We start from the raw sequence: 27551 nt of genomic DNA, 5'->3' as shown, positions 1-27551 counted from the left end.
TATTTTTTACTTTTTGTAATAATAAATATCCCCCAAAAATATATAAAAAAAAATTTTTTCCCTCAGTTTAGGCCGATACGTATTCTTCTACATATTTTTGGTAAAAAAAAATCGCAATAAGCGATTATTGATTGGTTTGCGCAAAAGTTATAGCGTTTACAAAATAGGGATAGTTTTATAGCATTTTTATTAATAATTTTTTTTTACTAGTAATGGCGGCGATCTGCGATTTTTATTGTGACTGCGACATTGTGGGGGACCCATCGGACATTTTTGACACATTTTTGGGACCATTGTCATTTATACAGTAATCACTGCTATATAAATGCAGTGATTCCTGTGTAAATGACACTGGCAGTGAAAGGGTTAACCAGTGGGTGGCAGTGTAGGGGTTAAGTGTTCCTAGGGGTGTGTTACTAACTGTGGGGGGGTTGGGCTGTCATTTAGTGTACACTGATCTCTGCTCCAATCACATGGAGCAGAGATCAGCGTCACTAGTTGCTAGGCAGAATGGGAAAATGTTGTTTACACAGCATTTCCTCCATTCGGCCGCTCCGTGAGACGATCGCGGGGATGCCCGCGGCGATCGAGTCCGCGGGTCCCGCGACCGGACTCACGGGGTCCCGACCAGCGCGGGAGCGCGCCGCCGGCGGCGCGCTCCCGATGGCACGGCGGCAACGAATATTGGACGTACATGTACGCCAATATGCCTGCCCGTGCCATTCTGTCGACGTACATCGTCGTGCGCTGGTCGGGAAGTGGTTAAATGTCCCGTGGGCAAAATGTTTTTTTCTGTGTTGTACGTACTAATTTGGGACTGAGACACTACCTCAACCCTTTTCACATTAGCTTTCATTGTCTGAATTCTCATGTGCCTCAAGGTTTGAATGTGGACTGGGACATCAACTGTTTTATCAGGGACAAAGGGATGGTGGGTGGGATGGGATAAGGGACAGAGGGATGGGATCAGGGACAGAGGGGATGGTGGGGTGGTATCAGGGACAGAGGGATGGTGGGTGGGATCAGGCACAGAGGGATGGTGGCTGGGATCAGGGAGAGAGGGATGGTGATTGGGATCAGGGACAGAGGAATGAGATGAGGGACAGTGGTTGCATGGGGGGATGGGAGTATTACAGTCTGGACTGTGCCGGCTGACTTTCTCCTCCACTCCAGCGCAGCTGCTGTACCAGTAAGTGAGAGCTCACAACCCCCCCTTCCCCAGAGTACTGCTTTCAGCTCCGCTCCATGCAAAGAACGGAGCTGCCGAGTGCCTACATCACCTCCGTTTTTTGTGTATTACACGAAACACGGAAGTAACCTCAAAAGTTAAACCACAATGCTCTTGCCCGTAGTGATTCTACGGGCGGAAGGTAATCAGCGCTTTCAATTGTGCCGCATTTAACCCCGCAAATGAAGCACCAGGTCTGCAATCTCGTGATGCAGACATGGCGCTTCCCATAGTGCTCTGTGTCTCCCGCTTGGACACAGTGCACTTAGTTAAAGGAATTTATTTTTCTTAAAGGGGCCATTTTTAAAACTTTTATTTTTAAATGTATTTTTTGGGTGATTACGGGGGGCGCAGCGCCCCCTATGGACGGACCGCCACTGGATTAGTCACACCAATATTTGTCTTTATGGAGACCTTTGGATAATCATTTTAATTCATTGGTCTTTGTGTGTTTGATGATTCAATTCACGTGTCATTGTGTGTGATTTTGTCCATTTAAATTATGCCCACAAGGTGGTGCTGGTTCGCTACGCTGTTTCCATTTGACATGGGAAGTTTATCTCACCAGTTCCTTGTCAGCTGACTTTAGTGCCTTGGCAGCTGACATAGTATGCACCAATCAGCAATTCCCTAGTCAGCTGACTTATTAGCTTCTTATCAGCTGACACAGTATGCACCAATCATTAAATCCCTAGTCAGCTAACTTATTAGTTTCTTGTCAGCTGACATAGTATGCACCAATTATTAAGGCCCAAGTCAGCTGATTTATTAGTTCCTTGTCTGCTGACCCTGTATACATCAATCACCTAGGGTTTCACATTTTTCAATGGATATGGGGGCATTTTTTTTCAGTTAACCTACGGTGGAGCTTTTCCTTTCCCAGGAGAATTACTTAGAGTGCAGCCGTCAGCATGTAGGTATACCCCTGATGATGTTACACATAATGAAACGATCGTAGGGACGATGCCCATACGTTGTTGCACAGATGCTTTTTTGAATTTATGACTGTTTGAAGGACAGCACTGGCTATAGTGTAGAGATTTACAGCCAGCAGTATTATTTTGTTATATATGTAAGTGCACTGTTTTTTTTTAAAACAAAACGGTTGAAACCATATTCCACTATGAGGAGTCTTTTACCCATTTTAACTCTGAGGATTCATCCATCCATTCCATCTTAGAGGGTGAGCTGGATCATCTTGTCACCATAAAGGGAACACAGTGAGGCTGGTGGGGGAACATTTCCGGATTTCCATCTGATGATCGGAGATCTCAATAAGCGCTGAATGATCTTCCTAAAGAAGATCGCTGGTGATCTTGTAAGCCCCCATCTGATTTATGGTGAAGGTGTCACAATGGTGAATGTCTGAGCACTGCGCTATCAGGATCGATCTATCCAGTGTGGGACACTGGCATGCATGAATTGTTTTCACAGGAGCACTTTAGTGATCAATTTATGAACTTTGCACTTTATGAATATATTATATTTTGCACTTTTGCAGAAAGACATTTTGGGATTTTATAATATTTTGATTGGATTTTCTGTTCACGTCAAAGGTTTTGCACTGTCATATACGGTGTTTTGCACATGGTAATTTTATTTAGCGCTGCACTTTTAGGACATACATTTTTCATTGACCTGGTATTTAGGTTTTAGTGCACAGCTGCTGTATTTACTTTTGATAACACACTAGCGTGGATTTTTTTAATATAATATTGGAGAGGAATGGAGAAGCTTCTCAGAGTCCTGGCTATCCTCCTGGATACCCATTTTAGGCCTAACAGACCCTTTTCCCTTTCTATGCCCCTATTACACTAGTGGAGACTTTAGAGATGCCATCCTTGGCCTCCAAAAAGCTTGAAGAGCCACTCTCACAGCCTCCCATGTATCAGCAGCAGCTCCGTTCTCAGCACAGCATGGCTACTAGCCCCACCCCTACCATCTTGGTTCCTGTGTCAAACTCACAGCACGCCAGGCTGCAGAACACAAGGATGGAGCAACCGGCGAGCAGCGTGCCTCAGAAATTGGGGTTAGCCCTGCTGCTATCCCAGGAGATTGAGGGGGATACTGAGTCTATTACCAAACCAATCCTGGAAGCCATTGCAGCGTCAAAGTCTGAGCTCATGGGCCACATTGATCATCTGGCCTCTGAATGCAACCTCATTACACATGATCTGGATAAGATCAGAGGCAGACTTACCATGGCAGAGGATCACATTTCTGAGGTAAAGGATGTCTTCCACACACGCAAGGCACACAACTAGCTAAGGACAGACAGGAGGAACGTGAGGGTGGTGGGGTTGCCAGAAGGGGGCTGAATCAGTCACAGTTGCTGAAAAGTCCTTTAAAACTCTGCTTTCTTTGGGAGAGTTCCCACCCACCTATATTGTAGAGAGAGTGCACCGAGTTCCCACGGGAACAAGGCCTTCAGGCTCCCCACTGTGGCCTTTCCTGGGCAGGTTTCTAAATTACAGAGACTGCGACATGCTGCTAGCTGAAGCAAGAAAGTATCAATATTTAAAGTTTGAAAATGCCACGCATCATGCTATTCCTCGATTTCTCTGCTGAGACACAGAGAAAACGTCACTCCTTTACAGATGTCAGGAGGAGGCCCAGAGAAAGGGAATAAAAATACAGCATGCTATATCCTAGCCGACTTCAGGTTCAGTACAAGGGCACAGACACATTTTTTTTATACCCCGCAAGATGCCTGTGACTGGCTGGGTAACATCCCATGATGTCAATCTGAGTATGATTTTCTTTTCACGACACCTGCGGATTTATTTTCTGGTATTTTTAATCACCTACTGAGGGCATCAGAATGGTGCTTTCTACATTTTCTTTTTGCCCTGAAAGATTGCAGAGTGCAGACCATCTTGAAACCAAGTCTCGTTGCACTCCTTCTCTTAATGCTATACCTATCTGTCCTGCGGTTAGAAGGTTGCACCACTTTAGCCCTTTCTTTGGCAAGGAGTCCCATGTTGGGGATGCCAGTTTTCATCTAGACCTGCCAAACTTTCGATACGAACGGTTGGATCCTTCCAGGTTTTTTTAGTAACTGGGATCAGGCTGCATCCCGGACAATTTTTTATTTTTTTTTAAGTTTAATAGTTTTTGGTATAACAGCAGGGGTGGTGTTTACGAATCAACTCCATGATTTATGCATAAAAGTTACACCAACCATAGCTAGGAAAAGCATGTCAGTCTGGGAGTTTTATCTTTTTTTTTGGTCACTGTTTCCTTACACCTTAAGTTTTTTAACCACTTGCTTACTGGGCACTTAAACCCCCCTCAGTCCCAGACCAATTTTCAGCGCTGATGCACTTTGAATGACAATTGCGCGGGCATACAACACTGTACCCAAATGAAATTTTTATAATTTTTTTCCCCCACAAATAGAGCTTTCTTTTGGTGGTATTTAATTACAGCTGGGAGTTTTATTTTTTGCTAAACAAACAAAAAAAGATGCAAAAAAAACAAAATCATGTTTAATAGTTTTATAAAATTTTGCAAACAGGTCATTTTTCTCCTTCATTGAAGTGCGCTGATGAGGCGGCACTGATAGGCTGCATTGGTGGGCACTGATAGGCATAGTTAAGGCAGCACTAATAGGCACAGATAAGGCGGCACTGATGGGCAAAGATAAGATGGCACGGATGGGTGGCACTAAGGGGCACTGATAGGTGGCACTGCTGGGCACTGGTAGATGACACTGATTGGCAGATATGTGCAGCACCTTTGTTGAGGCAGATTGTGGGCACTGCTGGGTGGCACTTATTTTTGTAACATCTTTATTGATGAGGGGGCACTGGCAGGGCTGGCCGTGATCGGGACTGATGTCCCGATCATGGCCGCCGGTGATCGGCTTTTTTTTTTCTCCTCGCGCTGTCAGCGCGAAGAGGAATAATAGCCGATTACCGGCTCCGTTATATCACATGATCAGCTGTCATTGGCTGACAGCTGATCACGTGATAAGGGGTCGGGATCGACCCCTTGCTCTGATCGGTGATCAGGCGAGTCTCATAGACTCGCCGATCACAGGGGGCGCGCAGGCCGCTCGTGCACGCCGCTCGTGCACGGGACTACGTCAATAGACGTAGTCCCGGAAAAGGAGATACGCGCTGTAGCCGTCATTCGGCTATAGCGCGGGTCCCAAGTGGTTAAACGGATAGCAGGCTTAAGGTAGTATCTTGGAATGTGAGGGGTTTAAATAACAAATTTAAGAGGGTGGCTGTGTTTCAGTATCTTAAACATGTTAAGCCACATGTCATCCTGATGGAGACCCACCTTGAGGGGAGTAAAATTCTATCCATACACAGGCCCTGGATTCAAAAGGCATGTCACTCCATTTATTCCACATATGCCAGGGAGGGGTTTCCATTTTGGGCAGCAAGGCTGTCCTGTGTACAGTTCACCAGGTGTTTATGGATCCGGGGGGAGGGGGGTCGATATGTGACTGTATTACTGGACATCTATTACCATAAGATCTTCATAGTAAACATATACTTATCCCCTCCTTTCCAAGTGCAATGACTGTATTATTTGACGGTTACATTGGCACCTTATGTCCATATACCCATGTTGCTCATAGGAGATTTTATTTGGACTCATCCAATGCAAATAGGCCAGCCTTGACAGACCTCTGCTCCTGGGTATCTATGACAGGTCTAACTGAACTTTGGCAATGGAAGCATCCGAATGTCACGTCTTGTTCTCATTTATCTACCACCCATAAATCCTCAGCTAGAATTGATTTGCCATTCGCTAATGCTCCTTTACTAATGTATGAGCATGATTCAAAATATTTGCCTGGGGGAACATCTGATCACAACCCACTCTCTGTCACCCTGACTCTCCCAACGGGGGGGGGGGGGGGGGGAGTCTGGAAGCTGTTGCCAGGGTGGTTGTATCAAGATCAGGTGTCTTCCCTAGTGCAGACTTCTATTGAGACATACTGGTTGACCAATGCAGACTCAACCGAGCCGCCATTGGTGTAGGATGCATTTAAAGCTGTGGCAAGGGTAAAGTGTATCTCTGCAATTAAAGCAGCCAGGGACAAGCATAATCAAGGAGGGTGAGCTTCCCCTAGCCAAGGAAAGAGAGTGTGAGGGTACACACCGACTCCCTATCAGAGGCTACATATGCATCACTGCTGGAAACGCGGCATTCCTTGTCACTGCATTTTATGGATCTTGCTAATACTGAGTCTTGGCGGTGGGCGGAGTCTACTTTTGCTGAAGGTGACAAAAATGACAAACTCTTGGCCAACTTAGTGGCAGACCAAAACACTCCTGTTAGCATGCCTGTTACCAAAAATGCAGGAGGGGCTCTGGTTACATACCCAGTATATTAGAGGAATTTGTGCTCTATTGTTTTTCCTTATATTCTCCAATCCCTTCATATGACCCTCGTGACTTGGATGAGTTACTAAATGGGCTTTCCCTTCCTAGACTGTTAGAATCGGATAGTGATCTCCTAGATCAGTGGTCATCAACCCTGTCCTCAGGGCCGACGAACAAGTCAGATTTGCAAGATAACTGAAATACATCACAGATGATATAATTTCCAGCTCAGTGATTGCAGTATTATAGTCTGCATCTCCCCAAGGTAATACATAAAACCTGGCCTGTTAATGGGCCCTGAGGACATGGTTGATGACCACTGTCATAGATGATAGTATTTCAGTGTTGTAATTCAAATTGGTCATACTAGCTTTTCCACCCCAGAAGGGGTCTGGGTCTGTACGGATTCCCAGACAACTTCTACAAATTGTAGATGAAACAGCCCCTAGACTAAATGTGCTTTTTCACTCACTGCTTAGATCACCAGGCCCTTTCGCCTTCAACGATGGAGGCATATATGGTTCTCCTCTTGAAAACGGGTAAAGACCTACAGGTATGTTCTTCCTAATGTCCTATAGCATTGTTCAATATGGATTTGAAGATCCTCATTAAAGTATTGGCATCCTGTCCATGGTGGACATTGACCAGACGGGATCCATGCCTGGGATGTTGACAGACACAAATTTGAGGTCATCGAAACATTTGCAGTTAGATACCCCAGACTTCCCAGCTAAATTCATTGTCTCTTTAGACATGGCAAAAGCTTTCTATGCAATCAGCACAGACGCACCCCCATCAGAGGAGCAGCCGATCAGCTCTCCTCGGGTCTGACAGACGCAAGTGAGGAAAAGCCGATCAACGGCTTTCCATTTACACTGTGATCACCCGTGATTGGACACAGCTGATCTCCATCAGACTCTTTACAGAGATCATAGTTGCGGGGTGTCAGACTGTCACCCCGCAAAAGCGGTCACCACAATGCACGCCCCCGGGGGCGCGCAGCGGCTCAAAATCCTGAGGACATCATGACTCCCAGTCAGGATTTTGAAACCACTTTACAGCCGTCATTTGCCTATAGGACGGCAAGTAGTTAAAATGATGGCCAACATTCAGGATTACAAGTCCCTAAACCTTCTCCCACTGATAGCACAGCTTAATCAAACAACGCAGGTCTGGAAGCACCTTATCCTTACTCGGGTGTATCAATCTACTCAAAATGAAGATTTTGCCAGTAATCCTATATTTCTCACGTTATTCCCCCTGTGGATTGCCAGAGCATATTTTCAAAAACTGACTACTACCTGGCTGGTCAGCTGTTTTTTTGCTAGCGGACAGGGACTCTGCCAAATAAAGAGGCTTATCAACATACAATAAACTATGGGCACTGTGGTTGGATGTTCCGGGGCTAGCCCCGATGGATCTGATCACGGAAAGGATTACTCGGATTTAATGCTGGTTGAAAGCTAGTCTACAAGAGCAAATGTGAATTCTTGCTAGGGCTATCTGGTGTTTAGATTGCTGGTACTCCATAATGTACTATATCATAAAGCGAAGCTGAAACTGTATACCAAGCTTTCAAAATAAAAACCATGTGGTTGGATAATAAAAAAAAAAAAAAAAAAAGTAGCGCATCACAAATCCTCAGTGGAAATAGACCTCTCCTGCACAAAATCTTCATCAGACACAGGGCCAATAAGTACAGCTCAGGCTTCAGGGTACTTCCAATCCTCAAAGAAAGAGGTAGAAAAGCAAGGGGAATGTTTTTGTGCCTTATGTTAGGAGTTTTAACCAGTTGCCAACCACCATACATCGCCACAATGGCAGCAGTGGGCAACTGGGAGTACCTGTACGTCCCCTTTAAGAGCCAGGGATAGCAGGCACCCGCCGGATACAGCGTGACTGTGCCCACGGGACCAGCAGACTCAATGTCCACCGGGCTCCCGGGAATCATGTCACAGACCCTCAGAACAGGGAAGTGCCTACATAAACAAAAGCAATTGCCTGTGCTGGCTTGTGTCATGACAGAGATCACTGCGCGCTGTCCTATGACTAGTAGCCCATTTCTCCACCCCACAGTTAGAATCATGCCCTAGGACACACTTAACCCCTTCATTGCCCCCTAGTGATTAACCCCTTCACTGGCAGGTGTCATTTACACAGTAATCAGTGCATTTTTATAGCACTGATCGCTGCATAAATGACAATGGTCCCCAAAATAGTAACAAAAATGTCCGGTGTCCACCATGTCGCAGCCCCAATAAACAAAAAAAAAAAAAAAAAAAAATCGCAGATCTCCACTATAATGGCTTTTTTTAAATAAAAACTATCCCCTATTTTGTAGACGCTAACACTTTTGCACAAACCAATCAAATTACGCTTATTTCGTTTTTTTTTTTTTTTTTACCAAAAATATGTAGAATACATAACGACCTAAACTGAGGAAAAAAAATTTTAATATATATTTTTGGGAATATTTATAATAGTAAAATAATAATGCGTTTTTCAAAATTTGGTGTTTTTTGGTTATAGCGCATAAAAAAGCGCAGGGGTGATCAAATACAACCAAAAGACAGCTCTATTTGTGGGCGGGACGTCAATTTTGTTTGGGTGCAATGTCGCACGACCACGCAATTGTCAGTTAAAGCGACGCAGTGCCGAATCACAAAAAGTGCTCGTCAGGAAGGGGGTAAAATCTTCCAGGACTGAAGCAGTTAAATGACCCAAGACTGGCATCAACACTGATAGAAGCAACAGAGCAATACACTAAATTGTGAGTTGTGTGCATAGCAATCAAAAAAAAAAAAAAAAAAAAAAAAAAAAAAAAAAAGCACCTTTGAGAGTAATTGCAGGAGATAAATTCTTCACTGTTAAGTCCATCTGTGAATAACTGGAGCACTCCGAATCAGTTTGTGCAGTTAATGGCTCCCACATGGTAAGTCATCGCTCCGTTGATCCCCGGTCTATTTCTACTCACTGTGCAGGGATGGACCTGTCAGACCCCCGCTGTTCTCTATGGGAAGATTGGATGGAAAAAGGACAGCATGTCCATTTTCATCTGATTTGCTGGAGGGATGGCGAACGTATTGCCACCTGTTTGTTGGATTGGATGGCAGGCGGGTGTCAGCGCACACATTTTCACTGACATCCACCTGCCCATACAAGTTAATGGCTGGCCCACTCAGAGCTGCCTGAAAAAACAGACAGGCACATCAGATAAAGCATTTAAGGGATAGTTTGAGACTTATCAGAGGCCACAAGTGCACCTTTACAATTATTTGGTAATCTGAGAGTTGTGCACAACTGTGTTTAAAAAAAAAAAAAAACTCAGCCAAGAGGGTCCAACTGTAAACAGAACCAAAGAGCGTTCAGAGTATGGGACAGATAGAGGATACAGGCACAAGGGACAGTACTAGGCATGCTACGCAAGCCATTTCTATAAAATGAGCTAGGGGCACACAGAACAGCAGTATCTAGATATGATGAGCCAGAGAATTTAATATATTCACTGCTTACCATCCATAGACACAGATACGTAGCTAGCTAGTAAGGCTGTTATCACCGCAGCAACAATTAAAATAGGATTTTTTTTGTTGTATGCGTTCAACAGACAGCACTCCAATCTTGATGATAGGGTTATATCGCCCTCGGCAGGAGTAGGACTAGGCAGAACAAAACAAGAAAAAAAAAAAACTTGGCTATGCCCATGAGCCATCCTCTTGCTGGTATATAACCCCCTCCCAGCTATAGGCATTCAGTTTAGTAGCATTAGAAGTAACAAAACTTCTTAGAGGGGTAGGTGCTGTGTCCGTTAAGCTCAGAAAAATAGATTTTTCAGCGAGTACAAATAAATGGGATTTTTGTACTCACTGTACAGTTCATTGACAGACACAGCTCCTTTAATTCTTGACCTTAGGGTTATACCACCTTCAGGAGAAGAATAGGCAGAACATGTAAAACCACTTATGCATCAAAAGATGCGTTTACAACAAACTTGTAACTTAAAGTGTAAATTGCAACCTTACACAGCTGCCTGTAAAACCTTGCAGCCAAAGCAAGCATCCAAAGATAGGCTTACGTCAACTTTGTAGAATTTAGTGAAAGTGTGAACGGACAACCAAGTCGGTCGCCGCCTTACACAGCTGGGAGACAGGCGCTTGATGCCTGAAAGCCCAGGAGATTCCAATTACCCTGGTGGAATAAGCCGTGACAGGAAAAGGGGGCACACGCCCCTTTAAGGCATAGGCCTGCACCATGATCTGTCTAATCCACTGAGAAATGGACAAGACTGCCAGACCTTTTTTCGGACCAGCCACCGAGAGATAGTCTGACTTCCAGAAGGTAGCCGTAGCAGACAGATACACCTGTAGAGTCCAGACCACATTCAGGGAATGTAAGGCAACCTTCTTTCGGGTGTCGGCTTAGGACATAGGGATGGTAACACGATGTCCTCAGATGGAATGGCGAAACCACCTTTGGAAGGAAAGAGGGCTGCAGACATAGCACCGCCTTATCCTTGTAGATGACCAGGTAGGGAGACTTGCATGGCAAGGCCTCAAACCCTCCTGGCAGACGTAATAGCCACTAGAAGGACTACTTTCAGAGAAAGAATTAACAAGGGAATCTCCCTAATGTTTTCAAACGGCGGTTTCTGGAGTGCCGATCGCACCAGATTCAGATCCCACGGAGGTAATGGTGGTCGAACCGGAGGGACTACGTGCCGAACCCCTTGCACAAAAGTACCCACCAATGAGTGAGTCACCAAGGTACCTTGGAAAAAGACAGCCAAGGCTGATATCTGCCTCTTGATGATGCACTCCTCGCTGCAAAAAAACTGCAGGATCCTGGACACTGAATATGTGCGTGGACACCACCCCATCTCCTCACGAAAGCAGATGCAAGCCTTCCAAATACAATGGTAAATCTTTCCAGAAGACTACTTCTGTGCCCTCAGCATAGTGGAAATTGAGCCTGACAGACCTCTGTCCCTTAGTACCTGGTTTTCAACAGCCATGCTGTTAAAACAAGCGACGGTAAAGCAGGATAAAGTATGGGACCTTGCGATAGAAAGTCCTCTCGCATCAGCAGCCGTCAAGGAACATCCACCACCAGCGTACTAGGTCGGCGTAAAAAAGGACGCCAAGGCCAATCTGGGGAAATCAGAATCACCGGAATCCCCTCTGCCTCCACTCTGCACAGCAGATGTGGTAGAAGATGGGGGGAGGCATAAATCAGCCGATAATACTCTCATGGAACTACCAGCGTGTCTGATGCGCCTCTTGTCCCGACACAAACCTCTGCTCCTTCCGGTTGAGCCGAGGTCAGGAGGTCCACACATATCTGGTGTGCCCCACCTTAGGCAAAGGAGCTGGAATACATCCGGATGCAACGACCATTCCCCTGGGCCCAGCATCTAACGACTTAGATAGTCCGCCTGCCAGTTTTCTATGCCTGTAATGTATATGGCCGAAAGGGCTGGCAAGTGCCACTGGAGGATGTGATCGACTTCCCGTGCTGCAGCCAAGCTCCTTTTTCCTCCTTGGTTGACATATGCCACCGCCGTGGCGTTGTCTGACTGGATGCCCCTGTAGCCTCCTGAAACATGTGAAGAGGCACTGTCTGATCGCCTGAGGCTTGAGCACATTGATTGGCAGTTGGGATTCTTCCCCTGGCCCTGGGCTGACAGTACGCCCAAAACTCCCCACCAACCAGGCAGGTTGGCGTCCATTGTGATCACCGTCCAATGGAAAGGAAGGAATGATCTCCCGGACCGAAGTGCCAGAGACCTCAGCCACCAGAGAAGGGAATCCTTGACCAACTGGCTCATCTGAATTTGACAATCCAGGGATAATGGCGATTTGTTCAATTTTGACAAAATCTCCTTTTGCAGGAGTAAGTCAAATACGGAAACACCTTAGGCCTGCGGGCTGGTTTGCAGGACCCAAAAGGGATCGCCACCTCAGCAGCAGAATATCCTGCTGCATCCTGTATCTTCAGGGTATCCCGCACTGCAATGATAAGTGCTCCTATTAGTGCTTTTTACTCCGCTAACCCAGACACATGTTGGAACAGGGGCCGCCAGTCACTGCGTGGCCCAAGTCTGAATCCGAGCTCTCCTCACAAGACTGGGAGGTGGGCAGTTTTTGACCCACTTGCGCCCACACGCCGCTTCCACCCTGGCAACAAAAGGTCTCCAGGACCGCCGACAAAGCGCCTATAGCCACCGCATTTTTAGCAGATGAGCCGGTTGCAATAGCAGGGATGTCTGGGGAAGAAGCTCCACCTTCTGATGCCATGCTGATCCTCGTCTGCCAAGGTACATAAATCTCACCCTCCTAGCTGCTCGCAGACTGAGGGGCCCCTCCGTCGGACTCGCCACCCTGACTGAGTGCTGTCGCTGACTGCTCTCTGCCCTGTCTCGGTCACAAAGTGCCCAGAGTAAAAATCGCGCTGTTCTGAGGTACACGGACCCAGCAATAGAGGTAAAAACATGCTGAGGCTACAAGAAAACGTCCGCCAGCCTTAGAGGAGAAAAAACAAACAAAAAAAAAAAAAAAAACACACCACCGAAGAAAATGCCTGCCAAACTTTCTAGAAAAGGCCGACAGCACATACACGGCATAAGACTACAGGAAAAATAGGATTTTTTTTGTACTCACCGTAAAATCCTTTTCTCTATAGTTCACCGACTGACACAGCTCCTTTCTTAGACCATTGGGTTGTTACGCCACCTTCAGGAGAGGACTAGGCCGAACATGTTACAACAAAACCAGAACTTTCTAGTTCTGCCCAAGGGGCAGTCCCTTAGGTAACAACCCCCCACCCTGCCTCCTGCAGCCTCAGTACCTCAACAAGCAGTATAACATAAAAAAATAGGAGGTGGGGGTGTCAGTCGGTGAACTACAGAGAAAAGGATTTTAATGGCGAGTACAAAAAATCCTATTCTCTTAGTTCACCAACCGACACAGCTCCTTTCTTAGACCAAGCAGTGCCAAAACAAGGGGTGGGAAACAGCATAAAAACTTCACCCACAATGGCATGTGGGAAAACAGTATAAAACTTCACCCACAAAAAAAGTTTGGGAACAGCATAGAACTTTTACCCACAAAAAAAACAGTACTCCTCGATCTGGGCATCACTACCTAAAAACCGCCTCAAAAACGTACGGTAACAAATGCAACAGAGCATTTACATAAAAAGTAACAGTTTTTTGCCAAAAAACAGAAAAAAAATAAAATTAAGTGCAATTGCAAATTACACGCCACCTACAAAACTTTGCGGCCAAAAACAGGAATCGGCCGAAGCACTGACATCTATCTTGTAGAATTTCGTGAAGGTGTGAATAGATGACCAAGTTGCCGATTTACCCACTTGAGCGACAGACGTTTGATGTCGGAAGGCCCAAGACGTTCCAATTACCCTGGTGGAATGGGCCGTGACCAGAAAGGGGGGGCACCTGCCCCTTTCAAGGTGTAGGCCTGTACTACAATCTGTCTGATCCACCTGGAAATGGCAGTCGACAAGACTGCCATGCCTTTTTTCGGACCAGCCACCGAAACAAACAAGGAGTCTGACTTCCGAAAGGGAACCGTAGCAGACAAATACACCTCCAGAGCCCGGACCACCTCTTTAGGATGTGTCGGTTTAGGACACAGATGTTAACACGTCTTCATTGATGTGGAACGCCGAGACCACCTTCGGCAGAAAAGAAGGTTGCGGACGCAACACCCCCTTATCTTTGTGGATAAGCAGATAGGGCGACTTGCAAGACAAGGCCATCAGTTCCGAAACCCTCCTGGCCGATGTAATGGCCACTAGGAAAACCACTTTCTGGGAAAGTCAACAGAGGGATCTCTGATATTCTCAAATGGCAGTTCTGAAGCTCCGATAACACCAGCTTCAGATCCCACAGGGGTAAACTGTGGATGCACTGGAGGAACTACATGTCAAACCCCCTGGACAAAAGTGCTCACTAGAGTGAGACGCCAGGGATCGCTGATAAAAAATACAGCCAAGGCGGATATTTGTCCCTTAACGGTGCTTAAGGCCAATTTCTGGTCTACTCCTCGCTGTAAAAACAGCAGGATCCTGGATAAAGAAAGAGCGCGGACGCCATCCTTTCTCCTCACACATGGAGATGTAGGCCTTCCAGGTACGGTGATATCTTCCGAGAAGATTTTCTTGCTCTCAACATAGTTGGGATCACCGAGTTCGAAAGGCCCCGGTTCCTCAACACCTGGCTCTCAATAGCCATGCCGTTAAAACCAGCGATGGTAAAAGCAGGATGGAGAATCTGACCTTGAGACAGAAGGTCCTCACATAACAGCAGTCGCCAGGGGGCATCCGCCACCAGGTGCACTAGGTCTGCATACCAGGGACGCTGGGGCCAATCAGTATTACTGGAATTCCCTCGGACTCCACTCGAAGCAGACGTGGTAGCAGCTTTAGCGGAGGAAAGATATAGATCAGCTGGTACTGACCCCATGGAGCCACCAGCACGTCCGACGCTTCTGTCCAAGGATCTCTTGTTCTGGACACGAAACTTGGCACCTTCCGATTAAGACGAGAAGCCAGAAGATCCACGTCTGGTGTGCCCCATCGCAGGCACAGTAGCCTGAACACCTCCAGATGCAATGCCCATTCTCCTGGGTCCAGCATCTGGCGACTTAGGTAGTCCGCCTGCCAGTTCTCCACTCCTGGGATGTAAATGGCAGATGGGGCCGGTACCTGTCGCTCTACGCACTGAAGGATGTGAGCGACCTCCCGTGCGGTGGCATAGCTTCTTGTTCCTCCTTGATTGAAATATGCCACTGCCGTGGTGCTGTCTGACTGGATTCTGATCGGACGCCCTCAAAGTCTTATCGACCATGTGGAGCTCGAGCACACTGATCAGCAACTTGGATTTCTCCTCCGACCAGAGGCCCGGGTCGACTGAACTCCCATTACTCCATCCCAGCCAGTTAGGCTGGCGTCCATTGTGATCACTGTCCAATTCAGAGGTAGGAACAACTTCCCGGACCGAAGTGCCGGGGATCTCAGCCACCAGAGCAGGGAGTCCGACTGACTGACTGGCTCACCTGAATCTGCCGATCTAGGGATAATGGAGATTTGTCCCATTTTGTCAAGCTCTCCTTCTGCAGGACTCTGGTGTGAAACTGGGCATACGGTACTGCCCCGAAGGAGGCCACCGTGAGTCCCAGGACTCACATGCAGAAGCGTAGCGACAGCCACCTGCGCTTCATCAACAGTTTTATCTCGGCTCAGAGTCTGCAGCTTGTCTGAAGGGATAAAAACTCGCTTCCACCGAGTCCAGCAGTACTCCAAGCACTGAGTCGGTACGATCACAGACTAAGTTCAACAGCCACCCAAATTCCTGCAGAGTCTGCATGGTGATCACCACATCCTCTAATTCTGAGGCGGAAGATGCTCTCAGGAGGAGATCGTCCAGGTAACCTACAAACGCGATCCCATGGTGCCGCAGCAACCCCAAAACAGGAACCAATACCTTGATAGAGACACGGGGGGCTGATGCCAAGCCAAAAAGGGAGAGCCAAACTGGTAGTGGGCTTCCCCTAACTGCAAATCGCAGAAACTTCTGATGCCAAAGGCATATGGGTATGTGTAGGTACGCATCCTGGATGTCCAAAGACGCCAGGGAGTCCCCTTGATGGAGTGCAGCGACTACTTAGCGAACTGATTCCATTCTGAACCTCTGTACTTTTACAAAGTAACTGAGGGCTTTTAGGACCAAGAGTGTAGTCCCCAAAAAGGAAGGGGTAAGTCCAAACAGATTGGAGTATATCCCCTAGTACCAGTTCGGGAGCCGGAAAGGTTCCATCACCCAGCAACTCAGCAGGCCCCATACTGCCCCCATTAGGGCCTCCCGGTGAGCCGGGAGTACGGGTATGCTGGAGAGGAAGAATCTGTTTGGCTACAAGATAGTTTCTCTCTTGGCCACCAGAGGAAATCAGATCGCAGACCCATTGGCAGAGGCCCACTGAGCTGCAAACTCCAGAAGGCGACCCCCCCCCACCCTTGTTGCGGGCGGGGGTAAACCTTCATGCAGTAGCACTTGCTCGCAGGCTTGCGGTTCCAGGGACGTCTCTGTCCTTCAGAGATCGTCCTGGGAGCGTTTAGCTGAAGCCCCGGGTGAACGAAAAAGCAGTTTGTGAGCCTACAGCACAGCTCCTTAGCCTTCCTGGCCTGTGGGAGTAGGGTACTCTTACCACCTGTGGCATTTTTAATAATGTCATCCAATGAGGCTCCAAAGAGCCGCTCGCCAAGTAAGGGTAAATTTGTCAGGGCTTTTTTTTTTTTTTTTTTAGATGCCTGGTCAGTCAACCAGCATTTTTGCCAAATCAGGTGCCTCAGCATCACTGCTGACACTGAAGCCCTGGATAACAGAGGAAGGGTATCCAGGGCCACGTCACAAAGGTACTTAAGGCCTTGAACTAACTGGTCTGCTAGTTCCACACAGACAGGGGAAGCCTTTTCCCCTTATTCTCAGTGCAAATGTTTTGCCCGCTCAGTAAGTGTCTGTGACACAAGTGCAGATGCCAGTACTGGTCTCATTGCTGACCCCACAATCGTAAACAAGGAACGAGCCACTGCCTCGGCCTTCCTGTCCGTAGGGTCCTTAAATGCAGGAGTCCCCTCTACCAGGATTGTGGTTACTTTAACCTGGATACTGGGGGGGTCCACGACCAGAGGAGCCAACCAATTTTTGAGAAGGCTCTCCTCAAAGGGGTAATGTATTTGGGGACCGAAAAGGTCCATTGCAGTCGACCCCATTCCTTGTAAATGAACTTATCAAAATAAGTCAGATACGGGAACACCATAGGTATACGGGCTAGCTTACGGGGTCCAAAAGGGACCACTATCAGCAGAGGGATCTGCTGTCTCCTGAATTTTCAGGGTATCACGCACAGCTGTGATAAGTGCTCCAATAAGCACTTTATCGCGCATGGACCCGGACTCATCCTCACTGTCCAATCGTCCAGAGGCACTGCCTGCAGGTAAACTGCTTTCAATTGCCTGGATTTCGGGGGAAGAAACACCAGTTTCTGAAGCCATTCTGACCCTACCCTGTCTGCCACCTGTTGGGGACTTAGGAGGGTGGGACCATCACTGTTCTAACTGCTGCAGCCTGAGGGAGCCCCCATCGCAGGACTCACCACCCTGACCGAATTCTGCGCTTTCTAGCTAGGTGTGACTGTCAGCTCCCAGATGCCCGAGAGAGAAAACCGCGCTGTGCTGAGCCCCAGAGTACAGCGCTGAACATGAAAAACGTGTTCAGGCTTCAACAAAATGGCCACCGAGCGTCCAGTATAAAGGACATAATCACAGGGAAATTGGCTTACAGACATCCAGGGCACAGCTACCCAGCGGAGTCCCTACCCCAGGTGACAGCCCCCCAGGGAGACCCTGTCTATGGCACACCACTCAGCAGCCCATGCAGCATCCCCCACAGGGGGAGGGAAGACAGGGACAAGGAGAGCAGAGAGGGAGGTGAGGGACCCCCGAATCAACCACCCAGGGAATGCCCAGCTGCTCAGCCCCACTGAGGCAGGGAGAGCTGTACTTACCAGTCCTGACGAGCTGGGGAACATTCCATCACAGACCCACTCTCGATCAGTACGGAGTGGCTGGTGGCCCGGCACACTGACGCAGACATCAGTAGCCCAGTCATAAGTGTGCCCTGGAGCATTACGCTCACAGGCCACCCCTGGAGCTGGGGGGCATGTCGTGGCCGACCCAGCGCAGAGCTCTGGTCCGTACATGCTCGCTGGCCAGGCTGGGGAGCCTACAAAGGATAATGATACCCAGCCAGGTGTTGATAGCAGATCACAGGATCTAAATCTTGCGCAAAAGGCAACTTCTGCAGAAAAATGGACCAATGGGCCCTAGGTCCTTCACTAGGAAGAAAATAACTGAGGCTACAGGAGGCAGGCTGGGGGGTTATTACCTAAGGGACCTCCCCTTGGGCGGAACTAGAAAGTTCTGGTTTTGCTGTAACATGTTAACATGTTCTGCCTAGTCCTCTCCTGAAGGTGGCACAAGAACCCGATGGTCTAAGAAAGGAGCTGTGTCAGTCGGTGAACATAAGAAATGGCCACGGCCTCTCGTGTAAAATAGCCCAAGCACCTCACAGTTAATAAAAAAAAAAGGGTAGTAAAAAACAAAACAAAAAACAGACCCTAACAGCCAGCGCAGCCCCCCCCCCCCCGGCCAGGAACATACACTGCACCTCATGCCCAGTCACACAGCGGCCCCAGCAGGGGGAGGAGGGAATAAGGGATAGGGAGAGAAGAAAGGAGAGACCCTCTAGTTGACCTCCCAGGGAATGCCCAGCTGCTCCATCCTGCTGATGCAGGGAGAGCCATACTTACCCCTCCTGTGGGGATTGCTGGAAGCATTCCACCACAGACCCATCACCCGAGCAGTACGGGGTGGCCTCTGGCCACTGCATACTGATATGGACGGCAGTAGCCCAGTCACGTGTGCCCTGGAGGATATAGATCACCGGCCGCCACACAGAGCAGAAAGGGGCATGTCGTGGCTGACCCAGTGCGTAGCTAGGGTCTGCTCACGCTCGATGGCCAGGCTGGGGAGACTACAAGGATCTATATGATCCAGCCTGTCATCCAGCCCAACTGTTGATTGTAGATCACAGGATCAAAATTGCAGAAAAAAAAAAAAAAAATTCCTAGGATCAAAGGTCCCCTCAGGGAGTCAGGTCCTACTACACTAGGCAGAAAAAAATGAGCTGCAGGAAGCAGGGTGAGGGGGGTTATAGTCAGAGGGACTGCTCCCTGGGCAGTGCTGTGCAGTCTTGCTGTTTTAGATGTTCTGCCTAGTTCTCTCCTGAAGGTGGCGTGATAACCCTAAGGTCAAGAATTAAAAGGTCCACCAATGAACGAAAGAAATCTTATTTTCTCTTTAGCTCATCGATGGACACAGCACCCCATTGATCAAAAAACACCCCTCAAGAGGGAACAGCCCCTCTGAAATGGCAGCCTGCAAACCTTGCTGCCAAAAGAAGCATCCACAGATGCCAAAATATCTTTGTAGAATTTGCTGAAAGATTGCAGACGATCAAGTGGCTGCCTTGGAAACCTGGGTTATTGACATTTGATGATGGAAGGCCCAAGAAGTACTAAGCACACAAGCAGAATGTGCCGTGACAGGGAAAGGAGAAACCAGACCTTCAACCACTTCAGCCCCGGAAGAATTTAACCCCTTCCTGACCAGAGCACTATTTGCAATTCGGCACTGCATCGCTTTAACTGACAATTGAGTAGTCGCGCGACGTGACTCCCAAACAAAATCGATGTCCTTTTTTCTCTTTTGGTGGTATTTGATCACCCCTGATGTTTTTATTTTTTGCGCTATAAAAAAAGTGAAAATTTTGAAAAAACCTGCATGTTTTACTTTTTGCTATAATATCCCCCACCCCCCCAAAAAAATAATAGAGATATAGGGAGAGAGAGATATATATATATATATATATATATATATATATATATATATCTCTCTCCCTATATCTCTATCAGTTTAGGCCAATACGTATTCTACATATTTTTGGTAAAAAATAAATAAATTTCACAATAAGCGATGATTGGTTTGCGCAAAAGTTATAGCGTTTACAAAATAGGGGATAGCTTTATGGCATTTTTATTCATTTTTTTTAATGGCTGCGATCTCTATCGTGACTGCGACATTATGGCAGACACATCGGACATTTTTTGGGACCAGTGTCATTTTTCAAGCATAATGTTTGGCATCTGTGTAACACCTTTTAGAGTTTACCAACAAAATTTGGGTATTAGCTTGTGTTTGCGTGCATTAAATGTAGTGTATTTGAGGCACAAAAAAACATGTGACAAAATATTGCCTCATGTTTAGGGGTTCCAAGTAATTTCCTAACTTAAAAAACAAAATGTCAAAAAAAGACATGGTCTTCAAGTGGATGGATAGAAACATGGAGGTTTCCAAGTAGTTTTCTACTTTTTTTTCTTACATGTAGCAGAAGGATGTCAGAATTGACCTGGACTGGAAGTGATCCTGCCTTCAGCTGTCCCTCACATCGCCCGTTTCCCCACTGCAAGTTGAAATTGTGTAGACCAGCTGGTGTCCTCTACAGAGCATGCTCAATTTCAGTTCCCTTCTAAGCTCTTCATTTTCTCCTTTTTCTGAGCTGTGCAGCCCATTTGACTATATAATCACACATGGGGGCATATACATTGAGGTAGATGATACTCCTCTCTCCATTTTCTCCTATTGGTAAAAACCGAGGCATGATATTGTATACTGATTACATTCACCAATAAACCCACAAAAAACACTTGGGTTTAATATAAACCAATATATGTATTTGTATCAAACGTAATAAAAAAAAAAAATTCTTGCAATGTAGATGCAGTCTGAACAAAATTAAAGCATGTCAAATAATTTTTGACTCTGCCTACACCATATTAATGCACAAAATATACACATTTATGAAAGATTTATAGGGTGCTACAAAACAGTTATTTTATATTTAACCACTTAAGGACCAAGCCTATTTCTGTCACTTGTTTATAGGGCTGCAACAATTTTCATAATCGATTAGTTGCAGATAGTTTTGATGATTTGGTTAATAATCAAAAAAAAAAAAAAGTGTGGTGCATCATTTAGTCAATATGTAAAGTTTTTTTTTTTTTTTTTTTTTAAAACAATGTATTCTTAAATATCTCTATGCAGTGGTAAATATAAATAACTATATGGTTAGGGAGCAAAAACTTCTAATCCATGCTGAGAATAACAGACAGAGGAGATATACTGCATATACTATTAGAGGAGAGATATACTGTATATACTATTAAAAAGGTGAATCTGGTAAATACTCAGATCACTTTAAAAAAAAAAAAAAAAGTCTTCCTTCAAAAAAAATAAAAAGTGTCATTTTAAGAACGTTCAATTTTGTAATTGTTAGTGGGGTCAAATAGCCATTCATTTTAAACCACAGTGATGGGAAAATTTGGAAATAGAAAACTTCTCGTGAAAGGAATTTCCAGACAGTGTATGTGATTTTCGTTCAGAAATTACATTGATTTTAAAAACAATGTTAAAAACTTGAAAAATCTTCGCACATTCGCTGAATTAAAGAATGTTTTGATCTGAATATTGATCCGTGTGGCCAGCATAAGGCTCGGTACCCACCTATGCAGTTGGCTTTTGCTCTGTTTCTGCAGTGCTTTTTGCTGTGCGTTCTTTTGCATTGTTTTTGGTCAATTTGTTGTTGGGCAGATTAACCACTTGCTTACTGGGCACTTAAACCTCCCTCCTATCTAGACCAATTTTCAGCACTGTCGCACTTTGAATGACAATTGATTGGTCATACAACACTACCCAAATGACATTTTTATCATTTTTTCCCCCCAAATAGAGCTTTCTTTTGGTGGTATTTGATTACCTCTGCGATTTTTTTTTTTGTGTTAAAGACCGAATTAAAAAAAATAAATAAAATTGTTATACAATTTTAAAAACTGGTAATTTTTGTTTGTCATTGATGTACTCTGATGAGGCGGCAGTGATGGGCACTGAACGGTTACACTGATCGGCACCACTGGTGGGCAGATAGGTGGCACCTGTGGGCACTTTCAGGTTCAATTTATGAGGCATAATTGCCTCTTCGTTTCGGGACCGTTGTCCCTTTAAGCTGAGCTGGTGATCTGCTTTTTTTTTCTCCTCCGCTGTCAGCATGAGAAAAAAAAAAACAAAAAAAAAACGATCAATGAACTTTTGTTTTGATCATGTGATCGGCTGTCATTGACTGACAGCTGATCACATGGTAAGGGGCCGGGACCGGTGACTCGTGATCGCAGCGCACGCAGGGAGCGTGCACATGGGAGGCCGCCATGACGGCCTGCCGGGAATTCACATCTGCGCTGTGGCCGTCATTCGGCCATAGCGCGGATGTCAGATGGTTAAACACAAATTGCAGCAAAAACACATTACATGCTTTTCTGCAGCTTCTGCGTTGAAGTTTGTTGAAACCAAAAAAGCACATTTTTGCGTTGACGTCCCTCACACTTACCAAATAGGCAGCGGCTGAAAACAAAAGCACATATGTGAACGTGTCCCATAGGAAACCATGTAAATGAACTGTAGTGCGTTTATGAAAAAAGCACCAAAACAAACAGATGTGAACCAGGTCTAAGATGTTTAGTAACATAATGGGGTTAAAAAAATAAAATTGGCCCTTTATAGTACAAAAAGAGCAGATAATCACTACTGTAAGGGGTTTTTTTACTGTAGAACTATGAAACATTACAGTAGCAATTGTCTTTTTGTACTATAAAAGGGCTAATTTTAGTTTTTTTTAGCCCCACTGGCCGATTAATCGATTACGAAAATAGTAACCAATTAGTTGTTCTGCCCTACTTTTTTTGCTAGAAAATTACTTAGAACCCCCCCCCCCCAATGAAAAAAAAAAAAATTATATATATATATATAAGCATCCTACAGGGCAAGATGAAGCATCCACACAGCATAACCTGGGAAGGCAACAATACAGGGCACCAAGCACAGAAACCAGTCATAATGACAGCAACATCCAGTGTAACCAAATACAATATGTACAAATACAATAGTCCTAGAAGAGAATAAAAATACTATCCAGCAGGTACACTTCAAAGGGTTAGGGAGACAATCCCATCTGGAGGCATTGCTATATCAAAGTTTATTGTGGATATTAGTAGATGAGAAAAAAAAAATGGAAATGGACGATATGGTAGAAGGCTAGAAAGACAAGGAAAAAAAAAAAAAAGATGGGTTTTTCAAATTAGATTGTGATGTTAAGTCAAAAGCCCTTTACAGATCCAGCCATAGATTCGCCATTGGAGTCTGAACTTGGCCTTTTGAAGACATTAAAAGGAGAAATCCAGGCTGAGCTTCTCCTCTGGGTCACAGGAGTGCAATCAGTTTTGCACTCCTGTGACCAGTTTTCAGTGGAGAGCGGTCTGAAATCCACTCTCCGCTGACATCACTCAGTCAAAGCAGCGCATCATCCCGACTTCCAAGTCTGGTTCCACCAGCTGTCTTGTCTTAATGGCAGACTCAGCGAGCTGCTAAGACTTGCCGCTCCCTGCCCCTCCACAGCTCAGTGCTCCAATGAGCATGGAGAAGCAGAGAGGAGAGATGCTGACCGACAGTCAGCAACTCTCCTCTTGGGGATGTGAAAACCAAGCCATTGGAGATGTTCGGTTGCTCTGTTCTCAGTGCAGACACGGCGGGGGACAGATGCAGCATTGGTCTGATGCTGCATCCACCTAGGTAAGCATAAATCTTAAAAAAAAAAAAAAAATGATTATATATATATTATATACACACACACACACACTGTTGTACTAAATTTTTTATGCCGGCAGCACAGACATGTAAACAGACACTCACTATGCGGTTGGGCTTTTTGCAGAGGTGATTCAAGTGGCTGATCACATCTACATGCCTTCAGCCCCTTTCCTCTAATAAGGGTGAAAAAATGCTGTAAAAGCCTTTAAAAAAAGCACTTTATTATTTTTTTGCCTATTCACAGGCACAAATAAATTATGTTTTGTATCCATTTAGTCAATCTTTTATATTTTGGTAAAATTTGAGTGTTTACTTAAATAAAATTGCACAATTTTATTCTATAGGTTTTTGCTTTCAGAAAATATAGGTTTTGGAGGTTTTACATAATCTTAAAAAGGGTTTTTAAAACCTTGTTTAAAACAAAAAAAAAAAAAACACACATCACTTACCTCCACTGTGCAGTTGGTTTTGCACAGAGTGGCCCCAATCCTCTTTTGGGGTCCCTCAGTGGCACTGGTAGCTTCTCCCTGCATTGAATGTTTATGTTGGAGAAGCGCTCTCCTTGGTGGATACCTGTGGGGGCGCACTCCGAGTCCCGCATCGGTTTCCATTCACATAGAATGCAGGACTTGGCCCTGCCTCCCGATGCTGCATCATTGGATTTGATTGACAGCAGCGGGAGCCAATGGCTGTGCTGCTATCTACCCAATCAGGACACAAGACACCAGGTAGAGCTGGCTTGCTCATTCCCAGTCACAGAAGGATCGGGGTCAGGTAACGACAGCAGCACCACAGAAGGTTTTTTCACCTAAATTAATTAAGAATGCATCAAGGTGAAAAAACAACCCCTTTAAGGGCCAATGTAAATTTTCTTGTGTTTAAACGTAATTAAAAAAATGGCTCTGGCAGTACAGTAAACCATTCTTGTGCCATTTTGACTTTATACATGCAATCATTGCCCAGTTGAAAATAATACCTTAGGCTTGCAGAATGCATCAGGTTTTGCTGCAAGACTTTCTTGTATTTAACTAAAAACATAGCTGCCCCAGTCTTGGAATGCAGGGTTTGCAACATTGTCATAGGTCTCTTGGTGATCTTCCACTCACTAGCTTTCTTTCATAGTCATTCACTTTTGGATTATGGCCTGTTCTGGGCAGAGTTGTGTTCCAGCTATGCCATACTCTTACCAATTGGTAAACTTGTACTCCATGGGATAGTCTGTGACTTAGAAGTTTTCCAAGATAAACTTCATGAAAGGATTTTTTTAAAAAATCACAAGTTAAGGGATGTATAGTTTTCAGGTCTTCATGGTATGGGTTATGCCACAATACAAACTCACCAGAACTCATACCTTCCAGATAGTAAAGCAGCATCAATTTATCAGTTTTGCGCAGGGCTGAGGCCCCCCACAGACAGCGTTTACCTGTTGCCTTATAATATCAGTGATCTCTAGACATCTCATGTAATGTACCTCAAGTGTGTCCCCCGTGAATTGTGTTTCCCAGTCTCCAACAACTTCTACAGCATGTCTGCACTCTTATGACCACCTCTGATTGCCTGGCTATAGCCTTTGACCATATCCTGTTGCAGGTGTGCAGGCTGACAAAATTCTGTTGCATTATATTCACTGCTGGTCCTTTGGTGATGTCAGTGGCCACACTTAAGGCTCCCTATATCAAGAGAGTTGGCCACCATTGCTGCAGTGAGTTTATGATAATCACTTAAAAAAACATTGACTATACAGGGTCTTGTTTAAGCTATGCAACTTAGGGAAAGAAATGGCTGCAACATTGATTAAAGCGAGCATTAAAAGGGGCATATACAAATGTTCATTTGCATTCACTCTGCAGATCTGGATTTTCACTTTGAAATTACTATGATATTCAGGGTCTAAGAAAAAAAAAATAATGATATCTACTGCGGTTCAAAGTTCTATGCATTTCAAGAGGGTGAATAATTAAAAGTAATTTTAAAATGTTGCATCGATTACTGCATACCAATAACATGCATGTTAAATCTTAAAATAAAAAAAAACACTTTGAAAAGGAGTTTTAGAATTAAGCTTTAGTGCTGTGTGCTTTTCTCCCCAGTAACTTAAAGCTGAACTGTAGGCAAAAAAATAAAAAATAAAAATAAAAATAAAGGACACATCAATGCAGCTAGCAATTAAATTTCCTTACAACTGGTTTAAGAACTGGACTCTCTTGGTATCAGCCTCTTGCTTGCAATCCCCTCTAAAACAGCACACCGACTGCAAGACAATCAAGTGTGCTTGCATAGAAATGTGCTGACAAAAATGCAGACGGGGAGGACAAAGTGAGCAAACAGATAACGTCCTCAGTTTAATGTTGCGCTCACCGTTTCATAATCGGGCTTGGGGCAGAGAAAGGATACCACTATCTTTTCTGCATTCTATAAACACAGAAAGGGCTGGCATCTGCCATGCTGTGCAAATCTTAAGACCGATTTGCAAAACAAATCCTTCAGCAAGTAAAACCATATCTCTATATTTAATCTGTGCACTTCCATTTGCCTTCAGCTTTAAGTTGTAACAAATATAAATAGACCTGTTTTGGTAATACAGGAATACAGTTTTAATGATTTAATCTGCATTTTGTGGTGTCTTACAAGATTTTTTTTTCTTTTTTACACAATTTAACCAGAAATATAGAACATCCAACCAATTGAGGAAAAAGTTAAATACATCAATATAATTAACAAAAAATATAAACCTCATACAATTTTGTTTCTTAATTGATTAACCAGGTTACATATCTCTCACAATAAAATACATGTTCAGCTGTTACATTACAGTTTAAAGGAACATACAGGAATCTGTTATAAAATATCTCTCTCAATTTATTCACTGCTTGATGGACCAGCCTATCCTTTCAAAGTCTTTATCCAAAGGAAAAGGAATCTCAGTCCAACTAATCAGTGAAGCCTCTAAACTTTACAACCTACTTAAATCAGCTACACACATTTTGAATACAAGACTAAAAAGGCACCAACAGTACAAAGCAAGTACAAAGCTCTTTTTAGTAATCTGTTAAGAGTGCTTGAATATGGACAACACAAAAAGACAATGAGGGAAGGAGAGTCACCAGTTCCAACTGCTGGTTGCTTTTTTAAATAGACCATAAGCATATGCCCTTTTTCATCAAAATGGTATGATTAGTAATAATGAATACAAGCAACCGTAAACACTGGTGTATGGTTGTTATGGGTGTCTTGGGAACAAGAGCAGATCTGAAGGCAGTAGGTGAAGTGCATTTAGTAGTGAGAAACTTCCAAGTGGAAAGCAGCAGGCGGTTTTGGCTGTTCAGATGCTCCTGCAAGATGTATCATGCAAAATATGCAATACTTAAACTGGAATGGATTACATGATACTAATTTCAAGACATGCTCGTCAAGCATGACCATCCTGGATTCTAGAAACATTTCTCATTGCCTGGGTGCAAAAGGTTTTCAAACAGACCAGAATATACTTTGCAGTTACTATCACAAGGAGACTGGCCTCTGTTGAGCTACTGCATATTAATGTACCTTTAGTTGGTTTATCAATGGTTTCTCCAGACTAAGTTAAAAACCCAACCCCCCAATATGATGCTTTTCACAATTAAATGGGGAGACAGACCATTTTCTAAATT

This window comes from Lithobates pipiens, unplaced genomic scaffold (assembly GCF_037356315.1).
Source record: "Lithobates pipiens isolate NorthernLeopardFrog02 unplaced genomic scaffold, aLitPip1_a1.2 Scaffold_3, whole genome shotgun sequence".
NCBI classification, from domain to species: Eukaryota; Metazoa; Chordata; class Amphibia; order Anura; family Ranidae; genus Lithobates; species Lithobates pipiens.
The sequence above is the reverse complement of the archived record's forward strand: the minus strand, read 5'-3'. Positions refer to the sequence as shown.